Source organism: Alosa pseudoharengus, unplaced genomic scaffold, assembly GCF_046254945.1.
Source record: "Alosa pseudoharengus isolate Yale_2024_CS ecotype anadromous, Long Island Sound unplaced genomic scaffold, YU_APseudo_1.1 YU_APseudo_1.1_scf_1, whole genome shotgun sequence".
Classification (NCBI taxonomy): Eukaryota; Metazoa; Chordata; class Actinopteri; order Clupeiformes; family Clupeidae; genus Alosa; species Alosa pseudoharengus.
In genome coordinates, this window is record NW_027468564.1 from 48,855,355 (window position 1) to 48,874,092 (window position 18,738).

The following is an 18,738-nucleotide window of genomic DNA, read 5'->3' on the forward strand; positions in this document are numbered from 1 at the left end:
GGCAGGTATGAATGTAATAGAATTCTCTCTGACCTGTCAACTTAAAGGGACAGAATATTTTGTTATTTCATCAACATGTATGTCATCTTACTTATCTTTTTAAAATAATTTTACAATATACATGGTTTTTTTTCTGTGTCATAACTGTTAGGCCTACTTGTTAAAATGATGAATGTCACTACCTATTCGCTCATAGCCTGACGTAGCAAGATTCAATTCTATTCAGACTTTCCCAAACTTAAATGTTGCGGGCGTGGTCAATTCGGACTGGCCTCCAGGCTAATTCTAAAGTGGATGACACCTAAATTAACAAATATTCTTTGGCCTTAATCTGGATAGATGAACCCTTCTGACAGCTCGTTGCATAGAAGCAGACAATATGGCTTCGCTAGGTTAATAGCCAAGGCTATTATAAGAATTTAAATATATAAGAATATAATAATAAGAATTTGGCTGTGATGTTGGTTTACATTATATGTGTGGGTGATAAGTGTGGCATATAAGGCTGAACAAAAGTTTTTACTAATTTTTCAAATATGAGACATGAAAATGATTGTGTTGTGTTGCACTGATTTGATTAAGAAAAAATTGTCTTTTAGGATCTATTTTTTTTATTATTATTATTTCAGATTTGGAATCTGAATGTATTTACCAGTTGGTGTATTAAGGCCTAACACTGTCATGTGTCATGAAAGTTATTGTGCATAGAGTGAAAATGGGGTATAGATTTCCTGTAACTATCTTCATGTCTAGGAAATCCTTGTGCACATCCATCACATCTTGCGTTATTTTTCTTAATCATCGCGCAGAGCAAGATTATCAATATTCCAATATTAGATTCATTCTTGCAAACCTTATTAGAAATAAAACACTATCTGTGTGATTCTTCCTGTCTGTAGTTTTGATTGTAGTAAATGAGTTAAATATTGCTATACCAGCCACATCTTCTGTGCATGTTCACACTTCACTAAGTTAGTTGTATTTCTGGAGAGTGGCAAACCAACACTTCTTCCATTCCATACAGTAATTACAGGATGATAGGAGGCTCTCCACTCCGCAGTTAATCAACATAGAAGGCCTGACCTGGCCTGGTCTGACCTAGGGATCAACAAACTCAGCAGATGGGAATGGACTCTTAACTTTAGACCAGTGTCCTATCCTCAGATTCTACGAAGATTTGGTGAGATCCTGAATTTTCCTGTTTGCAAAATTGACATGTGGATACAAATATGGATAGTCCTACCCTGATGCAGATTTATGACTCACTCACACCATATGAACTCCACCATGTTTGGATGAAAATTGTGAAGAAGTGAGTGATGAACTGCATGCTCAATAAAAGTTCATATTCTGAACAATACAATAAAGTTTTATTGTGTCAATACAATTATTTGTTACTCGTGTTTGACAACGAGTAACAAATAAGGACAGCGAAATCACCATGTCACGTCAATCACCGTAATAAAACATGTGGAAGCTTATTTTTTACCCTTATCTCCCACTAGAGGGCGAGAGAGTACTTAGGTAGCCTATGTGTCTGTCTAAGCTTAGGCTTAACTTCAAAGCCACTGTCCCAATGTAGGCCTACTGCGAATTAATGAAGGCAACTACCAGAGGGTAACCATATTCCGGTCCTACATGATCAGATAATGCCGAATCAGATTCTGGAATTTGGTTTTACTTTGATGAAATGTGTGAGAGGGGCAATGGGGTCTGCAGCTGCCTGATTGCTCTTGTTCTGTAGTTGAGTTTTTGGAATGGAATAATAATATCAGCTCAGCGTATAGGCCTAATAATTTGCAGGCTTTGTTAGGCAGAAATCACTGAACTCAAATCAAAGATTAATTAGGCTTATTATAAAGTTGTTGGCCTAAGGTCCGTTTTATGAGTCAACAATTACTTAAAATAGCTTAGCTTTCGTATAGCTTAGTTTATCTATAATAGCGACTGCTGACCAGTTTAAGGCCTAGGCCGAAAGGCTACAACTAATTTACCAGTATTTGCATCTGAACAGTCCAGCTAGGCTACAGTCCAGCAACCATACATACATGCGTCACAATTATGAGGTCACAATAGCGTTCCTGTCACCCTTGGCGGAAACTCTATTTCACATCAGTTGTTGGAACTTCTCAGAAATAAACACACTTATTTTTCAGTAGATCCTTTTCGATTTTGTAAAATCAAATTTTGCATAACCATCTACGGTCTTTGACACGGTTTTGCATTTTAAGTTCAAGGCGTTTAATTTCAGTTCAAGTTGGAAATGCAGGCTAACTACTGTCTGTGGAAATATTAGCTTTAAGTTCAATGGATTCCCAAGGAGAGCTGGATAAAATCCGCGCTCAAAACCAGGAGATAATTACCAAAATGCGGCAGCACCTGAAGAAACAGATGCCGAGCAACTGCACCTCTTTGTGTGTGAGTTCCTTCAACAGTCTTATTATAGCTGAACATGTAATTTTATAGCGTAAAATATTATGTAAATGTTGTATCCCTTATTTTCTGGTGCCTATAATAAGTTGTGATAAATAACACTTCTAGTAACACACTTTAGAAAGTAATCTTTCAGAAAGTAGAAAGGTTAAAGGTCAAATTTTGTTTGATGACCTAAACTGGTAGCCAAAGTCTCTGCTGGTAACTAATCTTAAATAATCTTTGGCTCAACCACAATTATGGGTTACTGGTTACCATAAGAACTATAGAAACATTCAGGGATCACCACATACAAAATTGCTATGTTTATGGTTCATACAGATACATAATAGTATTACACTTGCATTGATAATGCAGTGTGAGTGTGTGTGTGTGTGTCCGCGCGTATGTGTATAAGTGTGTGTTTGATGACGTGTCGCCTACTTCCTGTCTGCAGTCTCAGCATCAGCTGTTTCATCCTCATCATCATCCTCATGTTGAGCCTGTGCCACCGCCAGAACACAATCCCACAATGCTCTGCGGTTCACTGCAGCCGCTCAGAGCCGGTGTAGCGCCTGGCCAGTGCAAGCTGTTGCCCCCTATCAGCCCTGCACCCCCCCAGCAGCAGCGGTCCAGCAAATCATTCCCCTCCTTGCCCACGATCGCCAAGGTCCAAGACCCGGTCCTGATGGAGCTGTTGGTAGGTGACAGATTCCCCTCTGCAGCTCCCAAACGAGGTGCCCTGCGATCCCTAGGCAGGAAGAAGTTGACAGGCCATGATCGCGCTCACCCACTGAAGCCGCTCCATCATGACAGAGCCCCGAGTGGCGTTGCTACTGGCAGCATGGCACCTGCTCCACCTGAGGAAACAGGAGAAAGCCAGAACAAGCCAAACAAGATCAGGGCCAGGCGCTGTGCCAGAGCTTTCCAGCATGACCGAAACCATGACAGCGATGGTCAAGCTGAAGCCCAGGACGTGGGGTGCATGAAGGAGCTCCTTAGAGTCGCTGAGGAGGTCAGACTCACTGATCTCCGTTGCAACAGTGTCCTCAAGCACGTCTCAGATGGCAGAGCCAGCTCCACTCCACCTATTGCCTCCGCTGTCCCTGCCCCCCCAGAGACAGCTAAACCCCAGGCAACCTGTCAGAGACAGTTCATCAGCAGACTGCCCCGCTTCAAGAAAACAACATCACTCAGTGTGGCCACTGCTGTGACAGGTGGGTAGTGAAGTTAGGAAAGTTAAGTACACACCCCTACCCCATCTTACAGACACACTCAGTCACTCAGTATTGTCTCATATAGCTTTGGTTGTAACATGAAAATGATCTACACGTGGGCAGAGGTGATGAACACAAGGAGATCACTAAGTAGCACATACTGAACATTACAGTCTTAATACAGCTTCCTTACCATCAGTGCAGTTATAGATAACATAGATATGTATATAGTTTACCAAGGCAGTGTAAACAGGATGTCAGACAAACACATTTTACATTTAACCTCCCAGAGCAAAAGCCCATGGAGTCTCTGGCAGGGAAGGAGGAAGTGAGGGAGCAGGTGAAGAAGAAGAGAGTGGTGGTGGAGAAGCAAACAAGCAACACCCAGCAGACCAGGGAGCTCCCAGAGCTGGCCAAACTGCCCCCTGTGTCCTGTCCTGAGCAGGCCATCCTGCAGGCCTTCAGGCTGCTCAGAGACGACGACTGGTGGGAGTATAGCTAAAATAGGCTAGGCTAATACATCTAAGCAATTTACAAGCCTTTAGCTGTGATATTGTAGGTTACATTAACATATTGACTTCAGACAGATGATAGGCTTTCAGCTAAGATCATAGAGTCTAGACATGAGGACATATGTGTGTTAGAAGAATGTGTTCCTTCATTGAAGATAGCCTGCCCTATGCTAGGGCTATATGCTCAAGTCAAGTCTATGTATCCTCATGTTCCTCTGAGTTGAGTGTGTTTTCTCTTTAGGGAGCAGAAGATCGAGGCCCTGACCTCCATCAGGTCTCTGTCCCAGCACCACGCTGAGGTGCTGCTGCCCAGGCTGCATGATGTGTGTCTGGCCGTCTACCGCGAGGTCAGAGGCTCTCTGCTGGAAAACAAGCTGGAGCTCATGATGCATTTGTTCTGATTCAGACTAGATAGAGAATGTGTATTCAAATGACTTAATTATGCTATACATAGTTCAATGAGTTTACATTTCTTAATGCCACTACAATCTTTAATCATACTGGGCATTCACTTTTGTGAACAGAACACAGCTGTAACTCTATTCTAGATATTTCAAGTCAGAGTGGTAACCTATCATTCTGCATCACCCCTCCCACCCAGGTGAAGAACCTGCGCTCAATGGTGTCCCGAGCTGCCATGGTGACACTGGCCCACCTGCACGCTCACCTGGGGCTTGCTATGGACGCAGAGGCCGAGGGCACAGCCCAGACGCTGCTGCCTAAAGCTGGAGAGGCCAGCGGCTTCATCAGGGAGGACATGGAGCTGGCACTGGGGTACATGGTGCTCAACGTCACCCCCTCTCGCAGCATGAACGCCCTCATCAACACAGGACTCAGGTGAGGGGAAAGAGAACCCTGCTACCCCTGCACTTCAGACTTCTCCCTTTGTTTACTGGTTCTTTGTGGTTCTGTTGATGCTACAGTTTTACTGGTCCTCAACCAGTTCTCTCTGTTATATGGTTCTCTTTTTCACCTGGTTCTCCTGGCTCTGTGGTTCGTTGTCTCCTCTGGTTCTCTTGGTTTGTCATGGTTCTCTACTTTCTTAGGCACCGTAATGCGGCCGTGAGGAAGACCACTGCACAGTTCCTGGAGAGACTGGCAGAGGTCATGGGGGCATCCCGCGTCCTGTCTGGCAAAAAGGACTTGACTGACCAGTTTATCCATTCCATCAGCTGCCTGGCCATTGACAGTGCACAGGAAGTCAGGTGGGAGTGCTATTTTTTGTTTCTAAATTAACCAATCAGCTGCCAAATCAAAACAATCAGCTCTCCAAATCATTAATAAATGGTCAGTGCAGTGGACTTGAAATGGTGTTTTTCCCACAGTTAGAATAAAGTAGTTAGTGGAAAAATGTGTACGTCCAGGAAACACTGTATGTTTTTGTACATACTGTACATAGAATACGAATGAATGAGCGTCAAACGTAATGCAACGACAGTAGACACACCATTCTCCCTATTAAAAAGTCATAGTGGCATCAGAATCTGTTTTGAATGCTATTATAAGGTACAACTACTACATAATGTTACTTTAATGCGGCCATTATCAATGACTATTATGTCCTCATTGTAAATAAATGAGGGTTGATGTATTTTGTGTCTGAAACAGGACCCATGCCCGTAACACCCTGGCATTCCTGGCTTCCCACCCTAACCTTATCAAGATGGTGGACAGGTTCGCCCCTCAGAGAGACCAAGTCACTGTCAAGGACCTTATCAACAAATGCCAGAAAAGGTGGGTGCAAAACATTAGTGGACACCATGATCATTAAACATTTATATTTTACATCATTATCTATCAGTGTGAAAATGTATCAGTTGTTTTTATTAAACCTGAGAGAATACAGAGGAGAAATTTCTTGATAAAGTGTTTTGTGTATTTTTTCTCTTACAGAAATTTGCATTAAAGTAAACATCCAAGTCAGAAGAATGCAACAATTGATTTTGGATTACAAACAAATCTTCAAATGTTGCATATGAGGTGCAATCAAAACGCTCTGAGACTAGGAAAAGCGCCCAGAAAGCAAAAAGCGGCCAGATTTAAATGTGGCCACAATCTCCATCTAGCTGCCAATCCAAAGAAAGAAGGAATTCTGGCAGCCGCAAAGGATCGCCTCCACCAATACCAAGCTCCTTCTGCCCCAACTATTTCACTCTCAAGACACCCCCCCCTCCCGCCACACACACACACACACACACACACACACACACACACACACACACAGTACTACAGTATTCCATCATCCTTTTTCCTACAAATTACAAATAAAGGGTGAAAAAAAAAACACACAGGTGTATGTATTTGCCTCTATTGTCTCAAGATTGCTAATAATACACTTTGTAACAATAAACTTTCAAGGTGTTTCCCCAGTGTCAGACTGCCAGTGGCAAGTTCTATTCTAATGTTCTGAGGTGACATGGTTGAACTTTGACCCCATTTACCACTGACCTTGACTGAATGCTGACAATTACTTTACAGTGTGACATATTGAAACATATATCTCAGATACATCAATGTCTGTATATAGATCTTGAAGATGTATTTAAAAGACCACAAAAATCTGCATGGGCAAATTGAGTGAAGTTTCCTCTTTTTACTGAGTGTGTATGCACAGACTTGCATGTATATGTGTAGACCATGTATGTAGAATACAGTGAAGAGTTAGTAAAATATTGTACATTCAAGAAACACTTTTAAGTTTTGCACTGTACATCCTCAAGAAAGTTTTACCGAAGTACAGTACCATCAACATGTGAGGCCAAAAAAATGCCCATAAAGACCCTCCTGTCACGTCTTGCATTATGTGTGGCCCAATTAGACGACGATTGTTTTTGAATCAGTAGATGTTCCTCTCTCCAGCAACAGTAAAACCATCCACCAAAGCCACTGCGCATGTGAAATAATGCCTCTTAAAAATGACCAAAATTTAGAGAGATGAAAATTCTACTTTCAGTGGTTCTAATAACCCCCTATACACCCTCTTAATGTCAATGCTTCATCTTCAACTTTTGGTCTGTAAAACTAGGGAACCCAGGCTCTATGGAAATATAAAAGTTATGTTCATATCTTTATCAGAATTATCAGGGTATCCATTGCAATTTCAGTAATTTTCAGCCATAAATTGCCTGATTTTCGAGGTTCTCCAAGGGGGTCCCAGAACTCAGTAATGAAAAATAGCTGGAGGGTTTTAATCGTATGGCTGTTCATAGTTCCACATACCTCTCACACATACAAAGTATGAGCTGATTTGGCCGACCCCCATCTTCCAACCTCTGCCTGGTTTTCTCATCCAAGTACAATAATCAAGTAAATGTTCTTAGTTACTGTCCACCCCTGGTGGCTAGGGAGATGGTGAAGTAACTAGTTTCAGAAAGGGACACACACACACAGGAGACAATAATGCAGGCTGGGCCATCATGGTAGTGCACTTTGGAGAATGAGAGGTGGAATTTCCCAATTCCAATTATTGGAGATGCAGTGGTCAGAATATGCATGGACCTAAATATGTATGGTGGGCAAATGGATAAACAGTCTCAGTCTGGGTCTAAAATTAATATTGAGATGAGCTTAAAATGAACAGGACATGTTCCCCCAGTGAGACATTTATGAGAAAAGATTGGTCAGCGTTTGACAACTGAATATTCCATTAGACTCAAGAAGACCTAGGATGAGATCTCTCCTCCTATACCTGCCTCTTTTATGAACATTTCTCCCTACATCCACCAGGTGGCAGAGAAGGCTTACTGGAAGCCTGCAATTTATATGCCGTCTATGCCGACCACAGAGACAGGACCTTGTTTCCTCTTCCACCAGAGAAGATTGATAAGAGAGTAATTCCTTAGCAACAGGGATGGACACTATTTATGATACATGTATTTAAAATACATATTTCAAATACAAAATACTATTTTACAATTTGTATTTTATTGGGTTGAAAGAAATGGCTTCATATTTTGTTTTAAAATAGTTGTGTATTTTTGTAATTTAAATATTGGCAAATATTCTTGGTAAAACCAATGTGATGACATCATGTGCAAAACAATTAATGCAACCTCTGCCTGGTGCTGACTTAGTAATTTGTCCACACTTGTTGTGATCAGAATATTGAGATTCAGGAAGATGATCCAGTGCGTGTAGGTATCATCAGTGCATAAGTAACGTGTAGGTTGCTCATACACACACCCCCTCTCTCACACCAACCTCAAGTTCCTTGAGAACTTTAATCAGCGGAACACATGGAAACCGTTTGTCGTCAGTTTAACCCCATTTGTCCACACAAATACCCAGTTAGTTAAAAACCAGCTAAAAGGGTCCTACCTGATCAACAGCTTTACACTGGGAGCGTACCTGTTCCCTGGGTCCTATGTTCCCTGGGCCCTATGTTCCCTGTGCATGTTCACACTTCACTAGAGGTTAGTTGTATTTCAGGAGAGTGGCAAACCAACAGCATGACTTGGGATATTTGATTGTGTTGATGGAAAATGCAGACATTGGTGTTCAAGGAGATTCAAGATTCAAAGATTCAAGGATGCTTTATAATCATTCCTACATTTACATGTAGGAGTGAAATTTAGTCCTGCTAGTGTATATGTCCTCAATGGTGGGTAGGCTGCAGCCGATGGTCCGCTGAGCTGAGCCTGCTTAACCACATGCTGCAGTGCCCTCCTGTCTGCAGCTTCTATTCCACATAGTAATACAGGAGAAGAGGACACTCTCCACTCCGCAGTTAATTAACATAGAAGGCAAAGGCCTAAATGATGGAACCTCAGTGCTGATCTGACCTAAGGGGTCAATGAGCTCGACAGATGGGAATGGACTCTTAACGTTAGGCCAGTGTCCTATCCTCAGATTCTACAAAGATTTGGTGAGATCTGTGATTTTCTTGTTTGCAAATTTGACATGTGGATACAAATATGGATAGTCCTACCCTGATGCAGATGTATGACTCACTCACACCATATGAACTCTACCATGTTTGGATGAAAATTGTGAAGAAATGAGGGATGTACTGCATGCTCGATAAAAGTTCATATTCTGAACAATACAATTATTTGTTACTCGTGTTTGACAACGAGTAACAAATAAGGACAACGAAAACACCTTGTCACCATGTGAATCACCATAATAAAAGATGTGGAACCTTATTTTTTACCCTTATATCCCACTAGAGGGCGAGAAAGTACTTAGGTAGCCTATGTGTCTGTCCATAACTTCAAAGCCACTGTCCCGATCTAGGCCTACTGCGAATTTGTGAAGGCACCTACCAGAGGGTATAGGCCAGGGGTCGGGAACCTTTTTTGCCTGGAGAGCCACTTAACCAATTTTTTTTTTTTTTTAATCTCAGAAGAGCCACATAAAGACGGTTACAAGAAAAAGTTTAGATATTTAACGTACATTTACTTTCATTCAACAGAGGATTTTTAAATACATGTTCTACTAGTTTTACAAGTAATGTGCAAGTAACTTGAAATGTCAAGTGGAATGACAGAAGTATAGGCCTTAGGCTTCCCATGTAGGCTAAACACCACCCCCTATTTCCCCAGTGTTCTTTTGGTATGCAAAGTAACCTCATAGTTAACAACACAACACTCAATTTTCATGACATGACATGTCATTGGCGAAATTGAACATTAGGCCTACTGTACCAGAGATTAGATTTGGTGATGGCCTTGGAGTCTGGTTGGCTCATATTCAGTGAGGTGAAGTTTCATGCAAGAATTGAGGCTGTCATCATTTAAGGGCAACTCCACGCAAAACTGTCATATATCCATAACGCCAACATGGCATTGTGTTGGCGTTATGGATGTGACAGTTTTGCGCGGAATTGCCCTTAAACGTGAGCGCAGGTTTGTCTTTATATTTTTCATATGTGAGAAAGATTTCACATAAGTGGAACCGAACAGGGTTAACACAGCAATACTAACTCGTTGCAGTGTGCGATATATAATGGGCAGTTCATTTCGCGTTTTCAGAATCAGTCTTCGGATGGAAACTTTCCCATTTCAGCCCGCTTGTGTTCGCGCTCGCAAGCTGTGGTCACTGACGGTCCGTGTAACGCTTTGCAGTGCTATGTTCTATTTGCAGAATTCACATGAAAAAATATAAAAATAGGCTTAAAAATCCGTTATCCATTCTTTAGGACGGCACAGTAAATGGGTTATTGTTGCATATTTTGATTTTCAATTAAGCACAGTTACGGTTTTCTGTTCAGAAGTTAAAAATTGAAATGATGCGTCAATTTTCTAATTTTCCTTTTTTGAGCTTTTGGTTGGACTGAACCACGAGCACCTGGGGGAGAACACCATCTAGCTGGGCCAGGCTAGATGGTGGAAGAGCGCCGCCTAAGTTGTGCGTGATTTTGACTCATTACTTTAGTGATTAATAACTAAAACTTCGCCGATTTTTGGGAGATGGCACGTTAAACATAACTTTCAGCCTATGTTGAACATATCTACAGTATATTTGAATACCATGGCCATGCCATACCATAGCAAATAATTCCCCAAAGCAGAATTCTTTGCCATCGACGTCAGTCTAGGCTATAGAGGCTACCCCAAGCACTGTTTGACACGGGACATTTTTGCTTATTTAACACTTTACGCTAGACTATGTTTCATTAGGCTAAACGAAGACACAACAGTGAGTATATGCCTAATTTATCAGTTTATCTATTTATTAATTTCAACAGCAAATAGCCTACATTGCTATAGGCTACGGCTCAAGTCCATTATCATGTAGGTCTCCAAAGAGCTCCCAGAACATGAACATTCTACACACGTACTCATAGGTATCAGAATGCAGCAATGTCTCCCTCTGCATCTGAAGTTTTGATCTCGAACTGACATTATCAATCGCTTGGCACCTTGATGCAAGCTGAACTGTGTTTGATAGGCCTCCATCTCTACATCCGCTGATAAAATGTGATCACCAACACCGCGCGCCAATATGTATCAGGGCAACCCCCTACGCTTGTGGTTGCAACACTTGTGGTTCACCCCAACAAAAACGGTAAAAAGGGCAAAAATCCAATATTAACTGAATTTTACTTTTGTTTCCAATCCAGTTTCTGTCTTTTTCTTTATCTTGCGTGACTAATGACACATTTAGAAAATAGCAGCAATTATCTATTTGCTGACAAGTTAAAAAAAAATGAGAATTGGATTATTGAACACATTTTTTATTTGGATTAGATGGATGGAGCAAATAGAACAAAGCACTGCAAAGCGTTACACGGACCACTGACGTTTCCTTTTTGACATTTTCCTTATCTAACCTACAGCAAGCGCACATCAACAATAACAATTAAAGTGTTCTCGTTCATCTTTTTTTCTCTTCGCCATTTTCTTTGTTTTGGATACAACCGTTAGCTAGCTGAATTTTTAAGTAAAGCATCAGCGGGTGGAATGTTATCTCGGCACAGCATTGTCCAATATCTGTACAGTAGGCTACATCGACGTAACCGTGAATTTCAGCGGTAGAGAACAGACATGGGATGGATTAAACTACGTGAACATTTATTATATTTCGAACACTATTTTAACATTTTGATTTCAGTAGGTCCATTTTTAATTTAATACAGTACCAAAATTATTCATGACTTATTGAGTAAACAAATGGCAGGTTTGTCCCGAGAGTCAGATGCAGTTCCCAAAAGAGCCACATGTGGCTCGCGAGCCATAGGTTCCCGACACCTGGCTACTATAGGCTAACCATATTCCGGTCCTAGCCTACATGATGAGATAATGCCGAATCAGATTCTGGAATTTAGTTTTACTTTGATAAAATGTGACAGGGGCAATGGGGTGCAGTTGCCTGATTGCTTGTTCTGTACTTGAGTTTTTGGAATGGAATAATATCTGCTCAGCGTATAGGCCTAATAATTTGCAGGCTATGTTAGGCAGAAATCACTGAACTCAAATCAAAGATTAATTAGCCTTATTAAAGTTGTTGGCCAGAGAAGGTCTTTTATGAGTCAACATTTACTTAAAATAGCTTAGCTTATGGTTATTTATCTATAATAGCGACTGCTGACCAGTTTAAGGCCGATAGGCGACAACTAATTGATTTGCATCTAAACCGATCTGAACAGTCCAGCTAGGCTACAGTCCAGCAACCATACATGCGTCACAATTATGAGGTCACAATAGCGTTCCTGTCACCCTTGGCGAAAACTCTATTTCACATCAGTTGTTGGAACTTCTCAGAAAGAAACACACTTACTTTTCAGTAGATCCTTTTCGATTTTGTCACCAACAATCTACGGTCTTTGACACGGTTTTGTATTTTAAGTTCAAGGCGTTTAATTTCAGTTCATTGTCATCACCAAGTTGGAAATGTAGGCTAGCTACTGTCTGTGAATTAGCTTTAAGTTCAATGGCTTCCCAAAGTCTTAAAGGAGAGCTGGATAAAATCCGCGCTCAAAACCAGGAGATAATTACCAAAATGCGGCAGCACCTGAAGAAACAGATGCCGAACAACTGGACCTCTGTGTGTGTGAGTTCCCTCAACAATCTTATTATAGCTGAAATGTTATGTAAATGTTGTATCCCTTATTTTCTGGTGCCTATAATAAGTTGTGATAAATAACACTTCTAGTAACACACTTTAGAAAGTAATCTTTCAGAAAGTAGAAAGGTTAAAGGTCAAATTTAGTTTGATGACCTAAACTAGTATTGTATTACACTTGCATTGATAATGCAGTGTGTGTGTGTGTGTGTGTGTGTGTGTGTGTGTGTGTGTGTGTGTGTGTGTGTCCGCGCGTATGTGTATATGTGTGTGTTTGATGACGTGTTGCCTCCTTCCTGTCTGCAGTCTCAGCATCAGCTGTTTCATCCTCATCCTCATCCTCATGTTGAGCCTGTGCTGCCGTCAGAACACAATCCCACAATGCTCTGCGGTTCACTGCAGCCGCTCAGAGCCTGTGTAGCGCCTGGCCAGCGCAAGCTGTTGCCCCCTATCAGCCCTGCACCCCCCCAGCAGCAGCGGTCCAGCGCATCATTCCCCTCCTTGCCCGCGATCGCCAAGGTCCAAGACCCGGTCCTGATGCAGCTGTTGGTAGGTGACAGATTCCCCTCTGCAGCTCCCAAACGAGGTGCCCTGCGATCCCTAGGCAGGAAGAAGTTGACAGGCCTTGATCGCGCTCAACCACTGAAGCCGCTCCATCACGACAGAGCCCCGAGTGGCGTTGATACTGGCAGCATGGCACCTGCTCCACCTGAGGAAACAGGAAAAAGCCAGAACAAGCCAAAGAAAATCAGGGCCAGAGCTGTCCAGCATGACCAAAACCATGACAGTGATGGTCAAGCTGAAGCCCAGGACGTGGGGTGCATGCAGGAGGCCCTGAGAGTCGCTGAGGAGGTCAGACTCACTGATCTCCGTTGCAACAGTGTCCTCAAGCACGTCTCAGATGGCAGAGGCAGCTCCACTCCACCTATTGCCTCCGCTGTCCCTGCCCCCCCAGAGACAGCTAAACCCCAGGCAACCTGTCAGAGACAGTTCATCAGCAGACTGCCCCGCTTCAAGAAAACAACATCACTTAGTGTGGCCACTGCTGTGACAGGTGAGTAGTGAAGTTAGGAAAGTTAGGTACACACCCCTACCCGCCTCTTACACACACACTCAGTCACTCAGTATTGTCTCATATAGCTTTGGTGTAACCTATGAAAATTATCTACATGTGGGCAGAGGTGATGAACACAAGGAGATCACTAAGTAGCACATACTGAACACTACAGTCTTAATACAGCTTCCTTACCATCAGTGCAGTTATAGATAACATAGCTATGTATATAGTTTACCAAGGCAGTGTAGACAGGATGTCAGACAAACACATTTGACCTTTAACCTCCCAGAGCAAAAGCCCATGGAGTCTCTGGCAGGGAAGGAGGAAGTGAGGGAGCAGGTGAAGAAGAAGAGAGTGGTAGTGGCGAAGCAGACAAGCAGCACCCAGCAGACCAGGGAGCTCCCAGAGCTGGCCAAACTGCCCCCTGTGTCCTGCCCTGAGCAGGCCATCCTGCAGGCCTTCAGGCTGCTCAGAGACGACGACTGGTGGGAGTATAGCTAAAATAGGCTAGGCTAATACATCTAAGCAATTTACAAGCCTTTAGCTGTGATATTGTAGGTTACATTAACATATTGACTTCAGACAGATGATAGGCTTTCAGCTAAGATCATAGAGTCTAGACATGATGAAGACATATGTGTGTTAGAAGAATGTGTTCCTTCATTGAAGATAGCCTGCCCTATGCTAGGGCTATATGCTCAAGTCAAGTCTATGTATCCTCATGTTCCTCTGAGTTGAGTGTGTTTTCTCTTTAGGGAGCAGAAGATCGAGGCCCTGACCTCCATCAGGTCTCTATCCCAGCACCACGCTGAGGTGCTGCTGCCCAGGCTGCATGATGTGTGTCTGGCCGTCTACCGCGAGGTCAGAGGCTCTCTGCTGGAAAACAAGCTGGAGCTCATGATGCATTTGTTCTGTTTCAGACTAGATAGAGAATGTCTATTCAAATGACTTAATGATGCTACACATAGTTCAATGAGTTTACATTTCTTAATGCCACTACAATCTTTAATCATACTGGGCATTCACTTTTGTGAACAGAACACAGCTGTAACTCTATTTTAGATATTTCAAGTCAGAGTGGTAACCTATCATTCTGCATCACCCCTCCCACCCAGGTGAAGAACCTGCGCTCAATGGTCTCCCGAGCTGCCATGGTGACACTGGCCCACCTGCACGCTCACCTGGGGCGAGGTATGGACGCAGAGACGCTGCTGCCTAAAGCTGGAGAGGCCAGCGGCTTCATCAGGGAGGACATGGAGCTGGCACTGGGGTACATGGTGCTCAACGTCACCCCCTCTCGCAGCATGAACGCCCTCATCAACACAGGACTCAGGTGAGGGGAAAGAGAACCCTGCTACCCCTGCACTTCAGACTTCTCCCTTTGTTTACTGGTTCTTTGTGGTTCTGTTGATGCTACAGTTTTACTGGTCCTCAACCAGTTCTCTCTGTTATATGGTTCTCTTTTTCACCTGGTTCTCCTGGCTCTGTGGTTCGTTGTCTCCTCTGGTTCTCTTGGTTTGTCATGGTTCTCTACTTTCTTAGGCACCGTAATGCGGCCGTGAGGAAGACCACTGCACAGTTCCTGGAGAGACTGGCAGAGGTCATGGGGGCATCCCGCGTCCTGTCTGGCAAAAAGGACTTGACTGACCGGTTTATCCATTCCATCAGCTGCCTGGCCATTGACAGTGCACAGGAAGTCAGGTGGGAGTGCTATTTTTTGTTTCTAATTTAACCAATCAGCTGCCAAATCAAAACAATCAGCTCTCCAAATCATTAATAAATGGTCAGTGCAGTGGACTTGAAATGGTGTTTTTCCCACAGTTAGAATAAAGTAGTTAGTGGAAAAATGTGTACGTCCAGGAAACACTGTATGTTTTTGTACATACTGTACATAGAATACGAATGAATGAGCGTCAAACGTAATGCAACGACAGTAGACACACCATTCTCCCTATTAAAAAGTCATAGTGGCATCAGAATCTGTTTTGAATGCTATTATAAGGTACAACTACTACATAATGTTACTTTAATGCGGCCATTATCAATGACTATTATGTCCTCATAAATGAGTGTTGATGTATTTTGTGTCTGAAACAGGACCCATGCCCGTAACACCCTGACATTCCTGGCTTCCCACCCTAACCTTATCAAGATGGTGGACAGGTTCGCCCCTCAGAGAGACCAAGTCACTGTCAAGGACCTTATCAACAAATGCCAGAAAAGGTGGGTGTAAAACATTAGTGGACACCATGAACATTAAACATTTTTATTTTACATCATTATCTATCAGTGTAAAAATGTATCAGTTGTTTTTATTAAACCTGAGAGAATACAGAGGGGAAATATCTTGGTAAAGTGTTTTGTGTGTTTTTTTCTCCTACAGAACTTTGCATTAAAGTAAAAATCCAAGTCAGAAGAATGCAACAACTGATTTTGGATTACAAACAAATCTACAAACAAATCTACAAATCTGCTGTTTTATATGAGGTGCAATCAAAAAATTCTGAGGCTAGGCCTATGAACAGCAAAAAGCGCACAGATTTAAATGTGGCCACAATCTCCATCTACTGTAGCCGCCGATCCAAAGTTAGAAGGAATGGCAGCCGCAAAGGATCGCCGCCCAGGCCCTAAACATTCCAGCAAACTGCGAGCAAGACCAAGCTCCTTCTGCTCCAATTCCAACTATTTCAATCGCAAGCCCCCCCAGCAACTACAGTATTCCATCATCCTTTTCCCTACAAATTAAAAATAAAGGGTGAAAAAAACACAAGTGTATGTATTTGTCTCTATTGCCTCAAGATTGCTAATAATAAACTTTGTAACAATAAACTTCACAGTTTAAGTCCTATTGGTCCAATAAAGTTCAGGGCGTTTCCCCAGTGTCAGACTGTCAGCGGCAAGTTCTATTCTAACATTCTAATGTGACATATTGGTTGAACTTTGACCCCATTTACCACTGAACTTGACTGAATGCTGACAAATACTTTACAGTGTGACGTATTGAAACATATCAGATAAATCAATGTCTGTAGTTTGCTCTTTTTACTGAGTTGCATATGTAGACCATGTATGTAGAATACAGTGAGGAGTAAAATATTGATAATAAAGTTTTAACGGAGGCAGATCCTCACAGCCCTAACCTTAAGAATGCTTCTAACCGCTGAGTTGGAAGCCTGAGCTTTTAGCTCAGTGGTTAGAGTGTTCGTCTCCCATGCCGGTGTGTGTGTCAAGGTAGCGGGTTCGAGGCCTGTGAGCATGACCTTGTGACATAATGCATGGGGTAACGTGAGGTAAGTTAGCCTATTCCTGAATCCGGTCCCTTTCAAACTACGGTAAAATTGTGTAATTAGACACCAGGGTAAGAAAACAAAATACCAGGGGAGAAACCTCCCGAATGTTATTCTTATTAAGTCCAAACCTATGAGTCTAAAGCCTTAGTTAAAAAAAAGTAATTAGTCAAAGAACCATTGCATTCTGTGCAATATATAGGTTAAAGATAGTTTGTAATTACTTTTAAAATGTAAATTTTGGAGACAAATGAGTCATACCACAGGTCTATGTCCAGGTATGGATTATTGGATTGAATGGGCGATTGAATGGGCCTACTGGGCCCAATGGCTCAGGAGGTTAGTTCGTAATGCCAATACGGCAGTGGTCTACACATTTCCGGCATCCAAAAGTCGACATGCCAATCTTGTGAAGTGTTGTGAATACATTGTACCAATCAATGTGTTGTGATGTCGCTGCTGGAGCAAGGTTGCTGTTTTGAAACCTTGCACATGCGCAGTTCTACCTGAAATAGATGCCTGAAATAGAGCATATAGCAACAGCCTAGCAACCACCTCAAGCACCCTAGCAACAGCCTAGAAAGCTAAGTAACATGGTTAGCATAGTTAACATTGTTAGCATAACTACTAGCAAACATTAGCTAGTAGCTAACATGGTTAGCATAGTTAGCATAACTGCTAGAAAACATTAGCTAGGCTGGCTAAGTAACATGGTTAGCTAGGGTTGCCACCTGTCCAGGATTTTCCTGATTTTCCAGGATTTTCATGGTCTGTCCAGGAAAATAAAAATCCTGGACACTGAATGTCCCGGATTTTTGTACATGATGCGCAAAATGTATATTTCAGTTTAATTGAAGCGTGCCTACGTCCATAAACGTATGCACAGCCTTATTGGCTCTACAAAAATCACGTAGCATAACATGGGTGGTGGTGGTGGGGGAACGCACCGTGGAGGTTCATTAGAAATGGTAAGGTGGAGACGGAGAGTGTGTGGGACAAGGAGAGACAGAGAAAGGAAAGTTTATTCCACATAAGCAAAAAAGCAGAACCTAATTATGTATTCCCCCTTTTTTCTCAATACTGCCCCCAGGTGTCCACAACTAAAAACTGTTGAAAATATAACAAAATAATAAAGGTCTGCTATTAAATAAAGCAATTAACTAAACAAATAACTAGAAATTGTCATTCTTACTAATTTTAGCTATACAATTGTCCCTTAGAATGACGGTTTTTATCTTGGGTTAGATGTGCGAAAGGCACCGTTGCTTACAAACAAAAAGGTCGATTGGATAGTCAAAATGTCCAGGATTTTTGTCAGACACAGGTGGCAACCCTATGGTTAGCATAGTTAACATTATTAGCATTGCTAAATGATTATTGTTAGCATAACTGCTAGCAAACATTAGCTGAGTTAGCTAAGTAACATCAGTGTTTCCCCTACAATGTATTCATCAGCGGTGCAGCGCCGCTGCTGGAAATCAAGCGCCACTGCAAAAAAAAATTGCCTAATTAAAAAAAAAAAAAAAAAGACGCAAGTGAACTTCAGGAACAGCTGCCGTTCGTTCAGGTTTCATGTCAACAAATAATAGTAGGCTAACGTTGAAGGCGCAGTCAGGATTCCACAGGAGATCACGATTGTTTGTGTTTATGTTTAAGTTTATTAGCAGACGCATTTTGGTGCAAGAAAACGTAGCCTACATTATGTTAACCAAGGAACCAAATTAAACACGCCAGCGAGATAGCTGCCC